This window comes from Balaenoptera musculus, chromosome 1 (assembly GCF_009873245.2).
Source record: "Balaenoptera musculus isolate JJ_BM4_2016_0621 chromosome 1, mBalMus1.pri.v3, whole genome shotgun sequence".
Lineage (NCBI taxonomy): Eukaryota > Metazoa > Chordata > Mammalia > Artiodactyla > Balaenopteridae > Balaenoptera > Balaenoptera musculus.
Genome location: NC_045785.1, coordinates 36667135 through 36690145, shown reverse-complemented (window position 1 = coordinate 36690145; position 23011 = coordinate 36667135). Strand labels below are relative to the sequence as shown.

At 51.7% G+C, this 23011-nt stretch overlaps 1 protein-coding gene across 3 annotated transcripts in view; it reads right to left on the bottom strand.

The window, feature by feature from the left end:
- Positions 1-23011, bottom strand: part of RNF220 (ring finger protein 220) — a 223323-nt gene that overhangs the window by 37994 nt on the left and 162318 nt on the right. The window contains exon 1 of one of the 3 annotated variants that reach the window (XM_036858430.1): positions 3678-3781. The exons of the other annotated variants lie outside the window; for them this stretch is intronic. The gene's annotated coding sequence lies outside the window, so the exon portion shown is untranslated. Of the gene's footprint in view, positions 1-3677; positions 3782-23011 lie in introns of those variants that run through there. 3 annotated transcript variants of the gene reach the window in all.

The following is a 23011-nucleotide window of genomic DNA, read 5'->3' as shown; positions in this document are numbered from 1 at the left end:
CTCACTTGGATAACCTCATTGGCCTCTGTGAGTATAACAGATTCTGAGCTCTTCCCCTCCAAAATGCCCTTTAAATTGTGTACCCCCAATACACAGCCACACGTGGGTTTAGCACTGGCTATGCTGACTTGGGGGCCCGCTGGGAGCCTGAACTCTGTTCCCACTCTGTCCCTGATGGTAACCAGAGCACACTGTGCTAGGAAGGGGCCTGAAGGTTGCCTAGTGCACCCACTGGGGTACCTAAACCCCCTCCCTTGCCACTGTCCCCAGCCAGTGCTCCCTTGGCCTCTGCTAACAGGCACAGTGTTGAAGAGCCCTATTCATCTAGAAACATCCCTGTCTATCCATGTAAATTCTGACTGTAGGAAGGACTTCTTTAGCTTAAGGCCACATCTTTCTCCCTGCTTCTTCTTTCCTCTGGTGTTTAGGGAGGGTCAAATTAGCTTTTAGAGAGATAAAGGGCCACGCCAGTGATGATTAAGATGGTTGCTTCAGTAGGGTTGCCAGATAAAATACAAGATGCCCAGTTGAATTTCACATAAATAATGAATAATTTTTTAGTATAAATATGTCTCAACTATTGCACAGGATATACTTATGTTAAAACTTATTCATCGATTTTCTAGAATTCAAATTTACCGAGATGTCCTGTATTTCTATTTGCTAAGTCTAGTAACCCTATGCCTGAGGGAATTCCCAGTTCAGGCTGAACACAAGAACCCACCTCCTTTTGACACAAGACTGAGGGTGATCACGGCTCTCCTGGATGCCCAGACTAGGTCATCTGAGAGCTCAGAGGAGGGAGTGATTCATTCTGGGTGTGTGTTTTGAGGAGTGGAAAAAGAGAAGGTTTAACCAAAGAAATGAAATTTGAGATGTGCCTTAGAAGAGTTCCAGGCAGAGAATGGGAGCAAAGGAATGAATGAATGAATGATTGAGTTGTGAGTTTCTTGTGGGTGGGGACCATTTCTTAACCATCTTTTAATCTATAGACAATAGAAAAAAGACCTGGCATAGATTAGATGCTCAACGATGAAATGAGACAGTGGAGAAGAGGAGGGGAAGGAGGAGAGGTAGGAACGAAGAGCTAACTGTCCCAGAAGCAAGATGACTTTTGCAGAGCTGGGATGTCAGCTGTGGAGGCTTTGTGTGTGCCGGGGTCGGGTTGGGATGGCTCTAGTTGGTGTGGCTAGGTCTGTGAGGAAGGGAAGGGACTCTACTGATCATGTGCCCTGGTGGCTGTGCCTCAGATGCTCAGGGGACAGCTGGAAGGCAGCTCTGAGTAAAAGAAGCAGATGTGGTCCCGGTCTGGGAGTGGGGAGATGAGGAGTCTAAGCTCATTCTAACTTCATTCAGCCAGAAAATCTCAGAGGTGAGTGAGGCCCTAGAAATTCTGCAGGCCATTATCTTTATTTTACAGATGGGGAAACTGAGGCTCAGAACTAGACAGGGGCCTCTACCTGGCTCTTGATCTCATTGCTTCATTTATTTATTCATTCAGCAAACACTTATCAAACAATTATTCTACATCAGGTATTATTCTATGAGAAACTGAGATATCTTTATCTCTTTCTCCAAGATAAAGATAACACATTCCTGGCCTCAAGGAGATCACAAACTAGTGGGAAAGCTGAAAAAGAAAATCAATGATTGCAGTCAGTGCAGCCCTGGTCAGGGCTGAGGGAGGCATGAATGGGTGCTTGTGGGGGTGGGCAGGAAGGGGCCAGAGGAGGGTGGTAGGACCCAGCCGGGGGGGATGGGGGGTGGGCATTGCTTGATGGCAGGCATGAAGGATGAAAAAGGGAGAGTTGACAAGGCTGTTGAAACCAAGCACTGAGGAAGGATCTGGGCATAAGAGGGGAAATGGTAAGAGAGAAGAATGGAGAAAGAGTAGGATCTAGGGCATGGGCTAGGAGCTGAGGTGGAAATATCAGGATTTCAGCCCCTCTCAGCCTGGGATACCAAGTACAGCTCTTAGGGCTTCCTAGAGCCCAGGTTCCTCCCTCTACACCTGGGAGCAGGCACCAGCATTCCCGTATACCTGTCCTCAGTTCATCTGCTTTGTTAACAGGGATCTTCTACTTTTCTGATGTTGGCCTCAGTTTCCCTTTTGGGACAATGGGTCCTCTTCCTGGCTCCCAGCTTCAGGAATAGCACTCACAGGGATCAGCGGAGGGACCCTGCAGCCTGTGCCCTCCATCCCACCCCTATTTTCTCAGGGGCTGGAATGGCAGGTGTCAGCATGTCTGTGGGCCCCCTGCTTCCCCTCCCCCGCTGTGTTCCCTATAATTTTATATTGAGACCTGTGGTCATGACGTGGGTTTTACTGCACTAACGACATGGCCTGCCCAGGTTTAATGACAAAATCCATACTCTGGCCCTGGGCCTGCTCCTCGTTTGCATAATTCCCAGAATACAACTCCCTGAAGCTTTTGACCTGGGCCATTACAGTGGCCATAAAACGGGCCATAAAACCGCTGGGGATGGCCAAAAGGAAGGGGCTGTGGTCTTGCAGGGGTGGGAACAAAGTCTTCAACCCCCTACTCTTCCTAGTCATCCTTTGGCTCTTCCCTTCCACAGTTCCCAGTATCTGGGAGTCCATCTCAGGCTGGAGAGGCTTCCAGAAATCCTTAGTCCAGCTGCCCATCTAATGCAGGAATCCCTTCTCCAACACCGCTGCCAGCATCGCAGGTAGGCAGACCGAGCCCACCAGCGGCGGGCTGTCAGAAAGCATCTTCTCCTTGAGCATTCCTCACTCCTGACCCCGCCCCCCCACCCCACAGCTGGCCAAGCCCTCGGCCACAGGTGGGTCTAGGTCCGAGGGGCCTAGGTTGAATCCCGTCCCTCTTCAGGAGGCCTGGCTCTCCAGGGAGGTCAGGAGCCAGGCTGAGCAGCATCGTGGGGAGACGCGGGAAGCATGAGGGGATGGGGACAGGGACTGGGACGGGCTGTCACTGCTAAAGATGATGAATGGGGGAGGTGAGGCACGAGGCCCGGTGTTATCGGCAGTGGATGGCGGTGCGGGCGCTCGCCGCTTCTGCTAATCCCCGGGCGCTGCCTCAGCCCTTGCACTGATAACGAGGAAATGGGACTGACAACAATTTTTAGCTGAGAGATTCTTCACCAAAATGCCAGGCGGCCGGAGGTCTGACAGCGCCTGATTGAGTGTGTGAGTGTGTGGGGGGAAGGCGCGCGGCCCCCTCCCCTCCCCTCCCATGCAAAGATGGATCGCTCATTCCGCCTCCCGTCCACATTCATTACCGCACCTCCCTCCAGCCACCCCGCCGCCGGCTCCGCTGCTCCTGCCACCTCCACCTCTCCGCCTGCCGCAGGTATCCCCCAGGCAGGAGGAGAGCAGGGAGCAGAGCGGCCTGACCCTACCCTCAGCCTCACACGGGGCACTGCCAGCTCAAAGAGCAGAGAGTCAGGGCTGAGTCAGGCCCTGCCTGGAGGCCCCTTAGTTGTGGGGCCTCCAGACGGTCCCTTCCGCTTTCTGAGCTGCCGGGATACCTCCCCACCAGGAAACAGCCAGCTCCACCAGGAAGTGACTGCCTGCGGTTGTAAGCTGGGGGGACTGGCCTGCTGACGAGGGGCAGTCCAGCCAAGTAGCTTTTCCCTGGCCTGGGCCAGGCTCCAGCTAGTCCGGCCCTCAAGCCTTGGATCAAGGCCTCAGGTACCTGGGGTCCAGGATCAGCCCTCTGTTGTGCCCCTCTGTTGGGAACTGCTGACCACTGGGAGCTCAAGGGCCGGCACAGCTGCTCCTTCTCTGCCACCTTCCATAGTGAGGCCTGGTGCAGAACTGGGCCCTGGAGGATGAGGGTCTCATTCAAAGAGAAAACCCTCCCTTCCTAGATCACTAACCCACATCCGGCCCTGCAACTCCCAACCATGTGATTGCCTCTCCAGCTTGGCCTGTTTAGTTTTGTCCCAGTTCTGCTGCCTGTGGGTTCCATTCTTGCCTCTCTGTTTATTCAAGCAGCAAACCCCAACTTCATTATCTTTTTTCCACGGACCGCAAAAGGCAGAGCTTGACTGACTGGTGCCTGACTTAAGAATGGGGAGGATTAAAATGAGGGGGAGGGTAACTCTAATGACAACTGGCAATGGAGGCTGGGACTTTCAAGAGTATGTACGTGTGTGTACATGTGTGTTTATGTGTACATATGTGTGTGCTCCACCCTTTTCCTCCTGCAATCCCGACCGAAGGGCTTCCATTTCCTGGTGACCAAGAGCCTTCAAGCAACGTTCAACAGAGTTGCCTCTTACTAGCTGTGAGACATTAGGCAAATCATTTAACACTTCTGAGCTTTAGTTTCTTCTTGTCTGAAACAGGGATAATAACAACTAACTCTCAGGATCTAGTTAAATCAGGGCTGTGTGCTGAGTCACTATTATCTCTAGTAGGACACTAGCACAGTTTGCTGTTTGTGCCTAGATCTACCCCATCCTGACACCAGCCTGGCCTTGCCCTGTATCCAGCCTTCTTCCCTGCTATGATCAAGATTGTGTACCACTCAGTAGGTACCCTGGCCCTTTTGGCTTCCATGGAGTTCCTTCTTCCTATCCATCCATACCTATATAACTATTTACTGGTTTGTTTGTCAATATATCCATCCATCCACTTAAACATTATCTGCCCATTAATAATAATAACAGTTTATTGAGTGCTATTATATGTTAGGCTGTAGGTTTAATGCTGCACATATGTAATCTCATTTAATCCTTACAACAGTCCAATGAGGTAGGTATAATTAATCTGTCTCTATCGCACTGATGAGGAAAACGGAGCTCAGAACAGTGAAATGACAGAGCTGGAAGGTTCAGAGCAGAGATTTAAATCCATATTTGTCTGACTCCAAAGCCAGTGCTCTTAACCACTGCATAATACCCAGCTACCTACCTAACTATCCACCCACCTCGGGAATGATTCAATAATCATTGACAAATGTCAATTGAGTACCAAAGATGGGTCTGCTACAGTATGGATACCATGCAGTAATGAACAGACAGACACACTGTCTGCCCTCAGGGAGCTTAAGAACTAACTGTGGATAGAGACGTTCAACAAACATCCCCAGCATGGTCTTAGAACAAGGCAAGTACGTGGAACTATGGGAGTATATCATCTGGTCTGGGAGGTGAAATAAGTGACATTTAAGCAGTCTTGAAGAATGACTGGGAACCAGTCAAGCAATGATGGTGAAGTAGTGTTCTAGATAGAAAACAGCATGTTTGAAGGTACAGAGGGGAGAAAGCCTAAGTGAAGAATTGAAAAGGGTCCAGTATGGCTGGAGCAGAGAGTGAGGGGCAGAGCACTGAGAGCTGTTGAAAGAGAGGCCAGATCCTGGAAGACTTTTCAACTATGTTAATGATTTTGGCTTATTATTATTATTTTTTAACATACAGTGAGAAGCCATTGAAGAATTTTAAGCAGGGGAGTGACATATCAGACTTGCATCTTTTTTTAAAATTTATTTATTTTTGGCTGCGTTGGGTCTTTGTTGCTGAGCGCGGGCTTTCTCTAGTTGTGGCGAGTGGGGCCTACTCTTTGTTGCGGTGCGCGGGCTTCTCATTGTGGTGGCTTCTCTTGTTGCGGAGCACAGGCTCTAGGTGTGCGGGCTTCAGTAGTTGTGGCACGCAGGCTCAGTAGTTGTGGCTCGCAGGCTCTAGAGCACCAGCTCAGTAGTTGTGGCGCACGGGCTTAGTTGCTCCACGGCACATGGGATCTTCCCGGACCAGGGCTCGAAACCGTGTGCCCTGCATTGGCAGGCGGATTCTTAACCACTGCGCCACCAGGGAAGTCCCAGACTTGCATCTTAAAAGGATCATTCTAACTGCAAAGCGGAGAATGGTCTAAGGGGACAAGATCAAGTGCAGGAAGGCCATCTAGGAGGTTATCTGACTAACTCAGGTGAGACATGAAGGTGACCTGCTCTAGTGAGATGATGTGGATGATGCTGGAGCTGAACAGAAGCGGGTGGATTGGACATGGGGGTTCAAGGACAGAGAGGAGTCAAGGATGACTCCAAGCTGCCTGACTTGAGCAACTGCTAGGTGTAGACCATTTACTGACTTGTGGAACAGGAGGAAGAGCAGTAAGCTTGGTAAGGAAGAAAATGAGTTCAGTTTTGGATAAACTTACTTTGAGGAACTGTTAAGGCAACCCTGTGAAAATGCTGAGTAGGCACTATATGTGAGCCAGAGCTAGAATTATAGAACTGAAGACGCTGACATATAGATAAAGACTGAAATTCACCACTGCATGTTCTGTGTCTAGAACAATGTCTTGCATATGATAAATACTCAACAAAAGTTAAGAGTAGGTGAGATCACCTAGGGCGAGAGTGTACAGTAAGAAGAGGCTGGAACAGAACCCTGAGTAACTCCAACAGGTGGAGGAAGTTTAAGTCATTGAAGACTAAGAAGGAACAGCCAAGAGGAGGATGAAAACAAGGTGATGTCATCAAAGCCAAGAAGGGAAGAGTTTCACGGAGGGGGGAGCGTCATCAATAGGGTTGCATGCTGCTTAGAGGTTAAGAACACAAGGCATGAAAAGTGTCCCTTCCACCCATCATGTCCACGGTACAACCATCTACCCCACCACATCCATCCAAGCCACCACTCTGCCCTCTCACTCATTCCCCTCTTCCTTCTCTTCTCTCCAGAAAACCGTGATTGGTGCCTCTGCTGAGCGTGGGACAGGAAGAGTTAACATGCTGACAGATGGCATTTTTTACCTTCAGTCAATATGAACAAGGCCCCAAGACTATGATTCCAAACATCTGGATTTCATCAATATGTGATCTGTCATCGTATATTGGCATTCCCCAGTCCCCGCGCCAGAGCAATGCGGCTGGTTTTATTAATACGTCAAATACATTATCCGTGTAATACACTTGTCTGGCTGGGGCCTCCCGCTGGGGCGGGGTGGTGGATTTGAATGTATGATGAATCAGTTTGCATTACATGTTCGTAAGTCATCATTTGTCAGGATTAATAGGCATCCCTGATCGAGGAGGTGGGGGTGGGGCGGGCAGAGGGGAGACGTGTATTTAGCTATGGCCCATCCTTATCCGCCAGTGCCCAGGGGTGCCCTGAAAACAGCTGTGCACCCTCCTGCCCAGACCCCAGGGCAGTGGCTGGTGGTCTGGTGACATTTTTAGCAGTTCCAGAGTCACTTGGAACCAAATAGGCCTATCTGTCTCTGCTTTGGGCTTGCCAAGCAACCAAAAAGGATATGGCAGGGACCATTTGCACAGGCTGGCTAAATCTTACTCATCCTTTAAGACTCTGAATTCTTTCTTCCAGGGAGCCTTTCCCGACTCCTCCAGACTGCACTAGGTGCCTCCTCTGCATTCCCACAGCTTCTTGTGCTACCTCTGGTCACACAGTATTATAATTGCCTATCATGTGTCTGTTGCTCTCTTTAGAATGTAAATTTCTTGAGGTCAGGGAGTAACTTGTTTACTGCTATAGCCCCAGTGTCTAGCAGGGGGCATAGCCCAAAGTAAGAGGATAGTAGTAGTAAAAGTAGGAACCAAAAGATATTCCTTGAATGAATGAATAAGTGATCACTGACCTTGCTAAACCCCCAGAAGATGCAGATGTTAGCTGGGAGACGTTGAGGGGGTTTTGTCTGGTTCCTTGCCCCTACCTCGCCCCTGGTCTGGTCTGGTCATCTATCCTATTGTATATGCTCTTCTTCCCTTGCTCCTCTTCCTTGCATAAGGAGGACCCCCTCACACAGCACTGGCTCCCTGACGCGTGACATATACACTCAGGTAGAATTCATAGGGGTGACATGTTCATGCCCACATGCCCTTGCCATCTTCCCTTCTCCCTCTACTCTGCTGGCAGAAACTCAGATTGGCATTGCCCATTCCACTTGGCCTCCTGCCAGCTCCAGGTTCTTGTGAAACAGGAGCTGGGCTGGGCTGGTGCCCTGACCCCTATTGTGATGGATGCTATTTACTGTCTCTAGCAATAGAGGGGGCCTGGATTGAGCCAGACATGGCTCTTGGGTGGCCAATGGCAAACATCTGCAAGACAGCCAGGAGGAGGTCAGCCTGTGGGTAGTCTAGGCTCACACTTGGGCTCTAGCTGGAACCAAGGGCTCTGGGCCAAGGCATAATCAAGCTCACTGAGTTTTGGGCATGGACCCTAAATGCTTGGCCCCATGAGCATTTGCTCCAGCCAAGTGCACCAGCCAGACTATTGAGAGGCTGGTGGGGCTTCAGGGGTCACAGCTATTTCACACCATTGACCTTGGCTGGCCCAAACACAACTGCAACCTCTCTCCTCTTAGCTAAGTTTCCCTCCTCCCTTAGCTAATGACTTCCAGACAGTGCCCTGTGCTGGGCCAGGCCAGTGGTGGGTATGGCGGGTGGGCTTCCCAGAGTTCCCTGGGATTAGGCTTTATTATGAACTGCAGAAAAGGGCCCAGTTCAGGACAATATCCACATATAGACATGCACACATATCCTCTTAAATGTCTGGACACACACACGCACATGTGGGCACTGGCACACACACGTGCTCGGACAAGTGTGGGTATTTGTTCCCATCTAGATAAACACATGTGAGCACACGTATATATGCAAGTGCAGACTGAGTACCCCCGGACACTCTCCCCACACACTTCATTCTCCCCCAGTGTCTTCCTTGCTTTGGAGCCAAAATGCTAGGACTGGACTGTTTAAAGCAAATCCAAGTGTGCTTTACCCCCTGCTGGCTCTGACGATGGGCTTATAAAAATGAAGTGGGAACCTCCGCAGCTGTGGGCAGTAAATCCTGAAGCGCCGAGGAGGGCAGCGTTACCTGCCTTCTAAGCTCATGGGGGGAAGTTGGGGCACTGATTACAAGTGCCTGCAGAGCTGGATGGGCAGTGGGCCAGCTTCTTGGCCTTGGGCGCTGCCTGCTAGCCTAGCCCCCGCCAGCTGTCTCCCACTGACCTCTGGGGTCCAGAGACCCAGAGCCCACGGGGTGTGCCAGGACCAAGAGAGGAGGAGAGAAAAGTGGAGGGCTGGGGGTGTGCAAGGGCTGGGGTGGGCAGAGTGAGCAAGACAGCCACGTGCTGCTAAGGCTGAGGGGAGCCCTTGCATCTGGAGATCAATTAGCATCAATTACTGACTTCATTTAATTGTCGTCCAAGATGAATTTGTCATTTTTAGCTGAGAATTAATGGGAGACCTTCACCTCTCCCTGGCACCAGCCGCGGAGCCAACAGCGGTCACCTCAGCCCGCTAGGAGCCCTGAATCCTGCTTGGGGATGGGGCCAGGCAGGGGCAGGCAGCTAGTGGGGCTTCTGCTCTCTGGGCAAGCTCTGGCCTGCCCCAGGCCCAGCCAGCCTGGCCCACTGTAGCCCAGGGCCAAGGTGGGGGCCGTGAGTCCTGCGGAGCAGTTCTTTGTAGCCTCTGGCTTCAGCCAGAAATTAATTTGCTGGGCTGAGCATGTTTACCTTTTCCCAGCAAAGCCGAGACAGTAAACAGCGGACCGGCGGCTGAAATTGAATTGATAACTGCATCAACGTGCCAGATAACGCCTAAAATAATACGCCGATAAGGAAATTCGATTTGATTTGCTGCTGCGCATCAGATTGGCCCCATCTGTAGCTGCCTGTAATCATTTTCAATTGCGTTGGGAAGCCTTATTTGTCCTTAAATATTTCTGTCATTTTTCATTGCTGGCGACAGATCCTTGGGCAGGTGGCAGGGGTGCGCTGCCTCTGTGGGCGCGGGGCGGCGGCCCGAGGAGGAGGGGTGGCGGGGACTTGCGGGGAAGGAGGCAGGGAGCAGGCAGCCGGGCGGTGACAGCTGTTCCTCCAATCAATCACGCTGTCGACAGGGAGGGACGACTGGCTGGCAGAAATTGAGTTTGCCTCACAGGGGACGATTGAGCAAATTAATAGCCCATTAGCCAAGCAGTGACCTGAGAAATGAAGGTGCAGGGGTTCCTGCTCACTCAGGCCGGCTGGGGTGGGGCAGGGCAGGAAGAGGGTTTGGGGAGGAGAGAACTGGGGAGGAGGTGTGGGAAGAGGAGGGAGGGACGTGAGGATGGGATGGGGAACATGCATGTGGGAGGTGGGCTGGGGAGTAGATGGTACTGGAGGAGCGATGTCAAGTGGGGGAGGTGGGCTAGAGACGCAGACCGTCCTAGGAGAGATGCTGGGAAAGGAGGGGATGGAGGAGGCTCTTGACCATCTTCCCATCACGCTCTCTGGGACTGAGTACCATGCCAATAAAATCCTCTCCATCCTCGCTCCCTAGATACTCCCTTTACTTCCTCTCTTCACTTTCCCGGAAAGCTGGTATATTCCCCAGAGACACCACTTCCCGGCAGTCCTCTCCAGTGCTGGCTGTTTTTCTGCCAACTTCAGGTTCCTCAGGCCAGGAGGTGGGGTCAGTGTCTTCCTTAGTGCTCACTGCCGCTTTCAGGCCACTGCTTCTCCACCCATTGGGCTCTGAGCGCAAGTACCACGCTGCATCCCTCATCACTGTTATCTCCCTTTTCCACATCTGCCAAGGACTTTGACACTCACCTGTCACCCCGAGCCCTGTCACTGCCCTGACCTCCTCTGCTCCTGTTATTTTTTCCTGTATTCCACTTCCCCCTGGAGGACCTTGTCAACAACCTAAATTGCTCTGTGAAAGAACTCCCTCTCCCCCAGCTCTCTCATGGCCTTGTACCCATCACACTTGCTTCTCTCTCTCGATCCTCCTCCCACCTCCTGAGACCACTTACTCATGGATTCTAGCCTGGACCCCAGGGCGCATCACTGCAACACCCTCTTGTCAACATATTCAACCTCTTTACTTCCTTTGCCTTCTCCACAACCTAGCTAATCTCCTTTTTGTCTCAGACACACAGGCGGCTCAGCGCAGCTGGGGAAAATCACAAAACCACGCAGAGATGTGCCAATAAAAATTCATAGTTTCCAATCTCAGCACTACTAAGCAATCCTCTTCCATGCCCTTGGTCAGCTCTGTCTCCCCTTCCCACAGAGACAATCCAATAATATTTTACTGTCTCGAGTCCCCCTCCCCATCTTCTGTCCCTCTCTCTCTTTCTAGGTGGCGTCACTGCCTACTTCACTCAGAAATTTGAAGTCCTTAGGCACAAATTCCCTCAACTTCCAGACCCAAACTCACTTCCTTGTTTCCTCTTCCAGTTTCAGGGCAAGAGGTATTCACCATCCTGTTTTAGCTTAATCCCTTCTCCTGGACTCAGAATCCCATTCCTGCCCACATTCCTCAGGAAGCTGTCCTGTTCTCCCCTCTCTCCTGCGTCCTCCCCTTTCCCTCCTCATGCTTCCCTCCATCAGCATATACATCCTCGAGTCTCCCGTCTCCCCCGTTACAACAGTATCAACAATGCATCCCTCTCTTTCTTATGGCACCTTGTAGCTAATGCCCTTTCCTTCTGCTTCCCTTTTCACCTAAGATGCTCCAAGGAGTCTTGCTTGCTGTCCATACTCCTTTATCTCCCAAGCACTTATAAACTCATTGCAGTCTGATTTTCATCCCCCTCACCCTACTCTCAATCAGTCTGCTCTCAGTCAGATCCTTGATGGTCATCGTTTGCCAAATATGATGGAACTGCAGCTATATTCATTTATTAATTCGATACATATGTATTGGGTGTTTTCCATGTGTGAAGCACTACAAGGTCTAAGGATACCACGAAATCTATGTCCTTATGGAGCTTGCAAAGCAGTGAGGAAGCATGCAATAAAATAATTTTACAAATAATTGTAACGTTGCAGTTGTGTCAAAGAGAGGTGAACAGGGTTATGGGAGCCTATAATATGGAGATTTGCCCTGCTCAGAGGAATCCAGAAAGGCTTCACTGAGAAAGAGACACAAGCTGAGACGTGATGGATAAGTAGGAGTTGAATAGATGAGGAGGAAGGGAAGTGATAACATTGATCAAATGCTTACCATGTGCCAGGCATTGTGCCATTCCTCACCACCCCCTTCATTTTATAAATGAGGACACAGAGGCATAAGAAGTTCTGTAACTTGCCATGGTTACCTGGTAAGTGGTGTTGCTGGACTTTCCACCCAGGCAGTGCTATAGTGGAGCCCCTGCTCTGAACCACTCTCCTTCCTCTGATGTTAGCTGTTATCCTCGCCATCATCCACTCCCCTCTCTGCACACTCTCAGCGTGATCTCTACTCTGGTTTCATTTCCTCAATTTGTACCTCCAGTCCTGAACCTTATGTATCACTGTACACCAGATTCTCTACGTGGATGTCCCACAGGCTCTTCAAGCTCAACGTGCCTGAAACAAGACTTATCTTCCTCTAGACCTGCCCTCCTCCTGTTTTTCAACTTCAGTGGCTGGCACCAGCACCCACAGAATTCCCTAAATCGGCAATCTGGATTCTTACTCTCGACTCAGGCCCCTACGTGCAGTAAATCAACATCGTAGCTGTTTTTACCTCCTAAGTACCCTGGAACCATCTTCTTTTCTGCAGTGCCCTCGTTCAGGCATCATCATCTCCAGTCTTTACTCTTAAGTTTCCTAATGCATCTCTCTCCCCTCTAATCCATTTCTATCTCTACAGCAAGAAGGATATTCCAAAAACACAAATTGGATCCTATCATTCAGCTACTTAAGACCCTTCCTTGGCTCCCAAAGCCCACAGCATAAATCCTGAACTCCTTATCAGACAGTCTCTCTCCAGTCTCATATCCCTTCCAGCAATGCTGTGTGCTATGTATGGCTGGACAAGACCTAGCTGTTCACTTATAATTCTCACTGCCAATAATGCCCATGACATCCATCTCCCCATGGGCAACTTGTAACTCCTATTTATTCTTTAAGACCACACTCGGACAATACTTCCTCTCTGAAGATTTCCCTGATAGGGAATTCCTCTATTTCATGTTATATTTCTTATATGTCTACACCTTGATTATTGCACACATCGGATAATACTGCAATTATTTCTTTATCCATCTGTCTCTCCTGGTAGACTCTGAGCTCCTTGAGGGCAGGGAAATTATCTGACTCATCCTGGTACACTCAGGACCCTGAAGAAGGTCTGTCACAGAGTGGTAGTGACTGTTGAATGATTCAGTGACCCAGTTAATGGGAGGAGGACTTAAAGGGACAGAAGGGGAGGGAAAGATGGGGTGGGTGGGGGTGAGAGAGGTGGGAAGAGGGGAAGGAAGGCAATTGAGGTGATGCTGAAAATTCCTTTTGCTTAAATGAAGCCTGGCTTTCATGGTCAATGAGAGGCAGAGGCCGCAAGGGTTTCAAAAGGCAGAGGCTCTCAAAAGACAGAAGCTCCATAACTGCTGTCCCACAAAAATACCAAGTGTTCATAGACTTGGTGGGAAGAGAGTGGGCAGTGGCCACCAGACAGTAAAATCCCACGTCCGGAAACACTGACAGACAGACATACCCCCCAGGACAGGCAGATACCCACGTGCTCAGGGAGGGTCCCCAGCAGCCTCCCCTGTCACAGGGCCCTCTGCGGCCTCTGTGCTGGCCTGCCACCCCATCCGGAACCCCTGGCTGCTCTTTCTCAGCAATTTCCTTACCCGAGAAAGCTCTAAGGGTTTCAATTACTGGCGCGTGGGATTTAGTGCCCTGGGCTTCTCTGACTGGAGGAGATTTATTTGAAGGTTTAGTGTCGTGGAGAATTCACGTCTTCACTCCCAGGAGCCCAGCTTCCGTCCTGAGCCCCTAAATCAGGAACCAAGATGGGCTATTGTCACTTACCGCATTAGCCTCGTTAGCGGACCAGGAGGGGTGATTAATAGCAATGCACACACAGCCATCCTGCTCGCTGGCTCTGCCTGCGCCTGACCTGGGGAGGGGGTGGGGAGAGGCTGAGCCGGCTCCAGGATAAGTAAGGAGACGGGCTAGAGCCCCCGCCCCTGCCAGGCAGGGCGGTCCCTGTGGCCCTTCCAGATCTGGGGACAGTTCAAAGGTTAGCAAGCCTAGCCAGAGACAGCCCAGCTGGAGGCCTCTGGGCCTAACTCGTGGAGGGGGCAAGAGAGTGGGTGTGTGCGGGAAGGCGGGAGGAAAGGGTGGGTGTGTTTATTTCAATTCCCAAGTGCTCTTTGAGTGCTTACTTACTATGGAGGCCAGTGGGCATGGGACACAACGGCACATTGAGAGAGGGAAGTATGGGGGGAGGGGTGAATGATGGAGGTTTCTATGAGAGAGAAAGAGGGAGAGAGAGAGAGAGGTGTATCTCTGTGATGAGGCAGAGAGGAATACGTGTGGGAGAGGAGTGCATATATAAGGAGAGAGATGGTGGGAGAGAGAAGAGTGGCTGTGTGTTTTCTCTTTTTTCCTTTGTCTCTGCAAATTCTTCCCTCCATAATCCTGTCCCCCCAAAATTTTTGGAGTCAGGCTAACCTGGGTTTGGCTTTCAGTTTTGGGTACTTCATGCATTTATTTATCTGTTCATTTACCAAGTTGTTACTGAGCATCTACTGGCTTTTACCTTTCTGTGCCTCATTCTTCTTACCTGTAAAACGGAGATTAATAGGGTGGTTATGATAACTCAGTGATGTAACTTATTAAAAAGTCTTGTAAGCGCACAGAATCAGGAGCCAGATGTGCCCTGGCACCAGGGGGGCGTCAGGACCAGAGGGGGGGGTCAGGAAATGGTAGTTAAAGAGCTAGGGCTCCTCTGCCAATCCTCTCTCCCTCTCCTCTTTCCACCTCTCTTCTCTCTCTCCATCACCCTCTCTCAATCACAGCTGAGCCATAGTATTAATTATTAGAACCAATTGACTGTTTAGACTCTGATGTTTTAACTAATCACCACTAATGCAGACACTGGTGGGCAATCACAATCATTTAGTTCTCAGGCAAACCCCTCCTCAGAGCTGAGAGCAGACTAGAGGGGCATCCGGCAATAACTGAGATTTGGGAATGATGGGAGAGGGGATGACTGCTGCCCAGAAGGAGGCCCCTCTCTCGATCCTGGTGGCCCTGGCCCAGCAGCCTGGCACCCAGGGGGCCCTCTGGACCAGCCTGGTCCCCTGGGGCGAGTCTCTTGAGCCCTGTCCTGGAGGTGGGCTGGCTTCCTTCCCCATCCTCTTACTCCTCTGCCCTTTGGCCTTAGCCTCCTGCTTTAACTTAGAATTCTGTCGTGGGAGTCTCCTCCAGCAACCACCACCCTGGACCAGAAATAGTCCAGCGACTCCCCTTCCCTGAGTTGCTTTTCAATTGTTGTAGCTCCTAAAAGCCTGCTTCCAGGAAGAGTTGTTTAGACAAAGGTTCAAGTCCCACTGGGGCATCTGCTGGATGCTGATTGGGATGGGAAGCTGCACCCTGTCCATTTTGGCTGAGGACCTAAGAGAAGAGTGCAGACATGCGTTCTGTGCTGTTGAGTGTGGAGAGAACGCCAGGGCTGGGATGTGACCTGAGTTCTATGTGCCTGAGGACACCAGCTCACCTGTCCTGCCTTCTTCACACGGAGGCCCCAGAGCCTCAGCCTACACATAGCCCTGCTCCACCCTGAGGCCCTGGCCCATCCTACACCTGCTGCAGCATTGCTGGGGAAGCCAGACCCCCAGAACTGCGGAATGCCAGCTTCAGGGTGGAGGCCAGGCAGAGCAGGACCATAGGGTCCAGATGTCCTGGAGGGGGCAGCCTAGATGCCCGTGGCCAGTAGGTGTCGCTGTGGCTCCAGCACTGGGAGGGGTTGTCAGGCAGGGGGCCCTGGAGCAGGCCGAGGGGCTGGGTGTCCTTTGGTCTCTCCCACCCCTACCTCGGGCCTTCCTGCTAGGAAAGCTTCCCCAGTGCTTCTCAAACTGGAAATGTCTGTGGAACACTTGGGAGTTCATGTTAAAATGTAAATTCTCATTCCATAGCTCTGGAGCCCATCCCAGGGTTTTGCGTTTCTACAGAGCTCCTGGGTGAAGCTGATGCTGCTGGTCTGTGGACCACCCTTTGAGGACCAAGACCGTAACCTCTACGGCTCCCTAGTCGGGGGACACTGACTCTGCTCCCTTCCAATGCCAACGCTCACCCTCACTCCTATTTCCTCAGTAAAGCTCCCAGACCAGAGGCCAAGGGTAACTATTAGGATCCCGTTTTTTTGGAGATGGGCTCAGCTGGATTGCATGAAGTAGGCAGTTTCTAGGGAAACCCTGAGGCAAAACCTAACCCCAGTCCTCTGAGTCAACTCAGCCCTACCTCCTAGCTCAAATCCTGAACGTCAATCTAAACTTGGATCAATCCTAATTCCCCCTAATAATCCCAGCTACCACCTTCAGAGCTATATCTCGATGCCAACCTCAGCCCAGTTCTTGTGCCCCCTTAAGTCCAGCACTTGTGCTACTCGTTGCTTCAGTTCTATCCCAAGACTGAGTGTCCTCTCTGACAACCTCCAGGTCCTCTGCTATCCTTTCTTCTAGATACCAGCCTGAGCCAGGACAGCGGGGCGCTAGGATCGGTGGACATATGCCTCCAACAAGCTCATCCAGACCTCAGCAATGTTCAGGCATCTGCCCCCAGGCAGAGAGAAAAAGCAATTAAGCAGTCCGGTTGAGAATAGGCATCCCACACTCTTCCTGGAAGGCCCCTTGCTGTTGGGGAAACGTGTCTTACCCCATGTTTTCTGTTCTAAGGGCTCCATTTCCTGGATGTGGGGTAGGCGGGGAGGAAGCATGTACACTAGCCCAACCCTGACTGCAGGTGAACAGGGAGGATGTGTGTACGTGTGTGTGAGTGTGTGGGGTGAAGTGAAGAGAACGGTGAGTGGTGGGGTAGGGCAGGCAAAGCACTCTCCGGGGCTTCTCTTCTAAATCAAGTTTTCTCTAAGGAGACTTCCTCTTTCCCAGCCCCATCTACTCTTTGGCCCTCCTGGGCACAACAGAAGCTGATTCTTGCAGGGGTGATAGTTATATGACCTGGACTATAAGGATTTACCCCTTCCAAGTCTGACATGTTGTGATTTTTTAAGTAGGAATGCAGTTTTTAATAGGAGCAATTTGGCCTTGCCCTGGTGGGCTACGCACCGTGACCCACTCCCCAAGTCTGGAGTGGAGGAGATGGGTCCAATCAGAGAAGAACCATCTCTCACACTGAGGCGTCGTGTAATAAAAAAAATACTTCTGCATGTACCAAACCCTTCTGCCTTTAAAAAGCAACACCCCCACCACCAACTTACAAATATCTCTATTTAGGAAAACGGTCTCTGAATTTATAAAGTACTTCCACATTACAAAATATCTCTATAGTTTCACAAGTCACTTTCTCATCAACCATTTAAATAAAAAAGATCCTTTGAATACCTTGGGAAAGTTACTTAACTTCTCTGTACCTTAATTTTCTCATCTGTAAAATGGAAAGACTAAAAGTACTTATTTCACAAGGCTACGCTTAAGTTATTCGAATAGTGCCTGGCACATATAAGCCCTCTTTGTCAAGTGTTCGCTATTATTATTATTAATATCTTGGGATATTAAGCACCTTAGATAGGGACAGTTTCTTTAGATAGGAAAAGGTAAAAGTACTTGTGTGTTGCTAGTAAGCTTAAAAGTGAAACTTTTGGCTCCTATAGTCCAGTGCTGTGTTCTGTCGACTACACTAAATACATCTGGCCAAAGTAATCCATATCAGGAAGCAAAGACTGACTGGGTAGGACTGTAGGTCCAACGGTCTCCTGCCCACTGCTAAGTCTAGTGCATGGGAGGGAACAGGCAGGGGGGCCTCGTCTCCCTTTGTTGAATTGTGGGAATTAATGGGGGTCTGTGTAGGGGGAGGAGACTGGGTAGGCTCTGTTCCTGGATCTGTTCTGTGGGTGCCTACTGGGCTTCCATGACCCAGAGGAGACACTTACCACGGCAGCTCTGGACCCAGTGCCCCCACCAGAAACATCTCCTCTCCCCTCAAGCTTGTGGCCTCCTCATCTCTTTCCACATTGGCATCCCCTCCACCTGCGCTCTCTGCATTCTGTCCTGGTGGCTCAGTCGTAGGCAGAATCCCGGGGCCAGGGCTGCGCTGAAGGTAGGGAGCTGGAGTTAGGGAGGAGCCTGGGAAGGTGGCACATGAGTTCTGGGGTCAGACAGACCTGGTCTTGAAACCCAACTTTGCACTAGTAACCATGTACCCTTTGGTACCTTGCTCTATCTGAGTCTTCATTTCCTCATCCCTAGAGACTGAGGATGATAATACTGGCACCCAGGTTGCTTTACCAAGTGATTGAGAAGAATGTGCAGAACCTGAAGCCCAGAGACTTGCACAGAGTAGGTCTTGGCATGTCTTCCTGACCTGCTGGGGAGCATCTGTGGGCCTGGGAGTGCAGGGGGACCAGGAGCCTTGGGAGGCTCTGCCCAGAGGCTCTAGAACCCCTCCTTCTGGGCGGGCCTAGCCCTCCCCCAGGCATAGCGGTCAGCAGTCATCAGGACAACACAGGCCAGTGTCATGAGGAAGGCAGCTGCGTGGGGGGTTGGGTTGGAGGTTATGTGCAAAGAGGGCCAGAGACAGCGGAGCAGCCGGGAGGCCCGGCCAGGCACAGCCTGGTACCAGCTGCGCCATGGGCCTCTGAGCCCAGCCTCAACCAGCAGGCCCTGGCTGAAAGCCACAGCCCCAGGCTCCTGTGTCCTAGTTCTCAGTTCTAATTGTGGAGCGGGGCTGAGGGAGGACCTGGGTGAAGACTACCCTGGTTCAGGCCGGAATGCTCAAGGGAGACTCTGCCCTCTCTCCTGTCCATTGGTCTGTCCCTTCCTTTCTCTTTCTCTCATTTTTATCATGAGCAGTTCCAAACTTAGTCCTGGAACACCCTCAAAGTTTGGGAGCCAGTGCTCTGGGGGTTGTGGAGAGAAGTGCAGCCCAGGCTCCAAAGCTCTCAGGCTGGGCACAGCAGATACCACTACGAGGCTGAAGTGAGAAGGGCTAAGGGGGACAGTGAGGTCGCAATGCGCAGGAGTGGTGGGCTTCCTGGAGGAGGGGGCACCGGAAGTCTGGAGTGTAGGATGGCAAGAGAAGGAAGGGTGGAGCCATGACCAAGATAGAGGCTGAGAGACAGCCCAGCAGGGCTAGTGTGTGGCTGGAATAGAAGGAGGATGGAGGGAATACTGGAGTCTGGGAGATAAAGGTTGCTGGGGCCTCCCCTGGTCCTTTGTTCTGTAGGCATTAGGGGCCCAGGGTGCACTGTCAGGCAGGGATAACATGGCCTTGGCATGTCAGAGCCGGGAGGACTCATAGACCTCCTCCATGTTATTGAGCCCTCTCAGTGTTTAGACAGGGAACTGAGGCTGGTGACTAGAATAGCCCTTTGTGGAAGGGCATGTCTCGGCCATGTCTGTAACCACACCCTAAAAGCTGGTCCTGGCCCAGTGCAAAGCATCCTGAGCCTTGTGCTTGGTGAGGAAGCTGGGATTATTACCCCCATTTCACTGACTGGGGAACCCAGACTCAGAGGAGTCAAGCGAGATACGGGAAGTCCCACCGCCAGCACATCATGGAGCGGGGACCTGAAGGGCCCGGTTCCTCAGCAAGGCCTGCGGGGCGCTCCCGTGGAGACCACTGCATGCCCAGCCAGCCTCCTGCCTCACCGCTTCTCGCCCTCACACCGATGCTCTGGTCACACAGAGTTCCTTCGGTTTCTCAACCGGGCCATTTCCTCTCGCCTTTGGGCTTTACACTTCGTTTCCTCTGCCTGGAACACCGCCTTTCAGAGCTCAGCTTCAAGGTGAGCTCCTCTAGAAGCGGTACCCTCCGGACCTTTGGGTTCTGTGTCCCCATAGCCTCCTGGCCTCACCTGTCACACTGTGATTACACATTACTCCTCTATTTTCTCAGCAGGCCTGGCGCAGTGGATGATGTCAAACGAGAGAATGAGCGGAGGGGTGGCTAACGCCCGCCCCGGCCTTCCTAGTCTCTGCCTCTGGTGTCAGCAGCATCCCTCCCCACGCCCCCCTGAGCTAGCAGCCCTGGGAGAGCGGCTGGGCTCCAAGAACAGAGATGGTGCTGATACGGCCCTGGGCCTGCTGGGAGCAGGCATTCCGGAGGGGGCTGGTGGAGAAAGCAGAGACTCACTCGAGTTCAAGTTCAATGCAAGACGTAGCCTAGAGCAGGTAGTCCTCAGGGCCACAGTGGAAGGCCCTATTGGGTTGGGAAAGCACCAAGGAAGAGTGGGGCTCCTAAAGGCTGGGAAGGGGTCATTGAGAGGAAGGCCCCTAAGGATAGGGAATACCCAGCTTCATGGAGAGCAGAGGACTGTAAGTCTGGGAGCAGGGGGACATGTGGGAGCAACGACGGACAGAGGAAGGCATTCAGCCCCCTAGCTAGACTCCTTGTCCAGCAGGGCCTGGGCTGCCCGCCCTACCACGGGCATCATGTTGGTGATTGTCCGAGGAGTCTGGCCCTTCTAACATGAAGAGTGGATGAGCTGGGATGTCATAAACCATGCCTGAGAGTGCTAGCATCAGGTGCCTGCTCCCCAGCTTAGGGCTTCCCACAGGAAATGCATTTTCCGAGGACCATGCCCCATTGGAGGGGCCAGCACCCTCACGGTCACAGAGCCACACACAGCGGCCCCATTGTGCTTTGTCCATCCTGGTCATACCTCGGTCCTCATATCTGGCTTTGCCTTGGGCCCATGACCTTCACCTGTTTCTCCTCCAGCACTTTGCCTCTCAACTTGCACCAGGGTTCACAGCCTGCACACTTATTCTTGAAGCCTTAACTTAAACCAACTGATTGTGTGCACCCCTTTTCCCTGCACTATACCCCCACCAGACCAGGAGCTCCCTGGGGGCAGTGGTCTGATCTTAGAATCATCTTGTTCTTTCTGGTTCCCAGTGTAGATGTTGTTTTTAATATATATTAAATTTAACTATTGGGAGAGACAGAGAAGTGTAAGACACAGGGATGAGGATTTTGACTTTTTTAAACCTGTTTTGTCACACGTAAAGAGGAGACAGTAATCCCGTCTCCTGCGACTCTTGAGAAACATAAGTGAGATTAAGGTTGACATTACTACATGTTTAGGAGGTGGATATTCTTCTTATTTCTATTTCACAGATAAGCACACTGGGGCTCAGAAAAGCTTGATGACTTGTCCAAGGTCGCACAGCAGTGAAGTGGAGGAGCTGGGATTCACATGAATGCTCCCCCCACTGTACCACTCTCTCCAGCTTCCTGGGGGATGTGAGGTTCCATTGGAGGTCGGGATGTGTAAGTCATGTCAGGGAGTCAGGAAAGGCTTCTTTCCTGGGTTTAGAGTTCAGCCTGAAGCACCCAGCCCGGCAGAGTGAGCCAGAAAGGAGAAATAGTGGGAAGAGGCATGCCTGAAGCCAGGGGACTCTTCAGGGAGAAGACGTGGCCTTGTCCTCTCCTTATACATTCTGGGAGAGGAGGCGGCCTCAGGCACCAGAAAGGCAGTGTGAGGGCTGGTAGAGAAGTGCATGGTGGTGAGGGAGGCCTGAGGTCACAGGGACTGAAGGTGGGAGAGCCATAGGAGATGGCTGGCAGAGGTGACTCCGTCCTGCCCCCGTACTCTTCACACCCTGGTCCCCCAGGCAGGGATGGGGATTGGCCACCTGCCACCCTCCTCACACCTGGGCTGGGGCCTCGCCCCTAGGCAGCCCTAGGCTCCAGACACCTCTGCCCCCTGGCCCGGCGGCAGGCCCAGCTGGCTCACCTTCTCAATCAATACTGCGCTCTTAATGGGCCCAGCCACCAGCACCAACCAGGGGCATTAAATGTTAATTATATCTATTTGGATTTGAAAAATTTTATTACTCCAGTTAATTATGGCTGGAGTCATAAAAAGGTTTCAGAGTGAAAGGGCTGCCTTATTGGGGCCACTTTCCCCAAGACAGATTGGAAAGGAAAAGAAGAAATAAAAGCATCTGGCTCAAAGGGCCGGGTGCTCCATATCCACCAGGCTGGGAGCCCTGGGCTCAGGACCCACATCCTCCAGCTTCAGGTGAGCCTGAAGTGCGGCTCACCCACCCACAGTGTAGGGGCCCAGAATACTGGAGAGGCCAGTCCTGGGAGGGCAGGGCCGCGGCCCCAGCCCCAGTGTGAGTGGTGCTGTCAGTAGAGAAGGGTACCCTGCCAGTGGAGGCTGCAGGGAAACTGCAACCCTGCTGAGAACAGACAGGCTCTTTGCGATCTGGGATTGCAGGATATGCCCAGGGCTCCCCTCCAAGTGGTCCTAATACTGGGAACTCCTCCATCCCAGCACCCCACCCTGGCCTGGCCCCACCCAGCTGTCTGATTGCTTCCTGCTGGGTCGCTTATGATTCACGGGCCTGACCTTGGGCTATAAAGTGTTCACTCTAGCGGGCACAGAGGCAGGATTTACAGCCCTGGGGTCAGCTGTAGGCAATGACACACACAATAGCTGACGCACAAGGGTGCCCCATTCCCGGCCCACACATAACTCTCTCTTGCACACACAGGTACACACACACACACACACACATCTTGACAGAGACAGGAATGCCCATGCATGCCTAGGAGCTATCTGCCTCACGCATCTGGTAATGGGAGTTCCATTTGTGGAACAAGTGCTGTGTATAAGGTGCTTTAAAAGCATTTGTCTAAGCCTTAACGCTGATCCTGTAAGGTCGAAGCTAGCGTTACTCATTTTATAGAAGAGGAAGCAAGCTTAAGGCTCAGGCAGGTTAAGTGATTTGAGCACATGTGCCCTACAGGAGAACCAGCTCTACAGAGAACCCCACATGCCGACTGTTAGCCAGGAAAATAGTAATTCCACGGGAGAGCTGGGCTGCAGCAGCCTGGAGGGGGTCAGAGAGGCCAGACCATCCTCTCTGCCTCTACCCCATCCGAGGAGCTGGAGGCTGGTTCAGAGGGAGAGACAATCCTCCGGAGGCGGACTTGCCCCCCTCTTCACCCTGCAAGGTGGTAGAAGGGGGAATAAAAACCAAGAGAGGAACGCCTTAAGCCAGAAATGAGATTGGAATTTCAAATTGCGTAAACTTTTAAAAAGCAGAAGTAATTGGGACTTAGCAGGGGAATTTGCCCATATTGCTCAGGTTTCAACTACCCATCCAAGAAAGGATA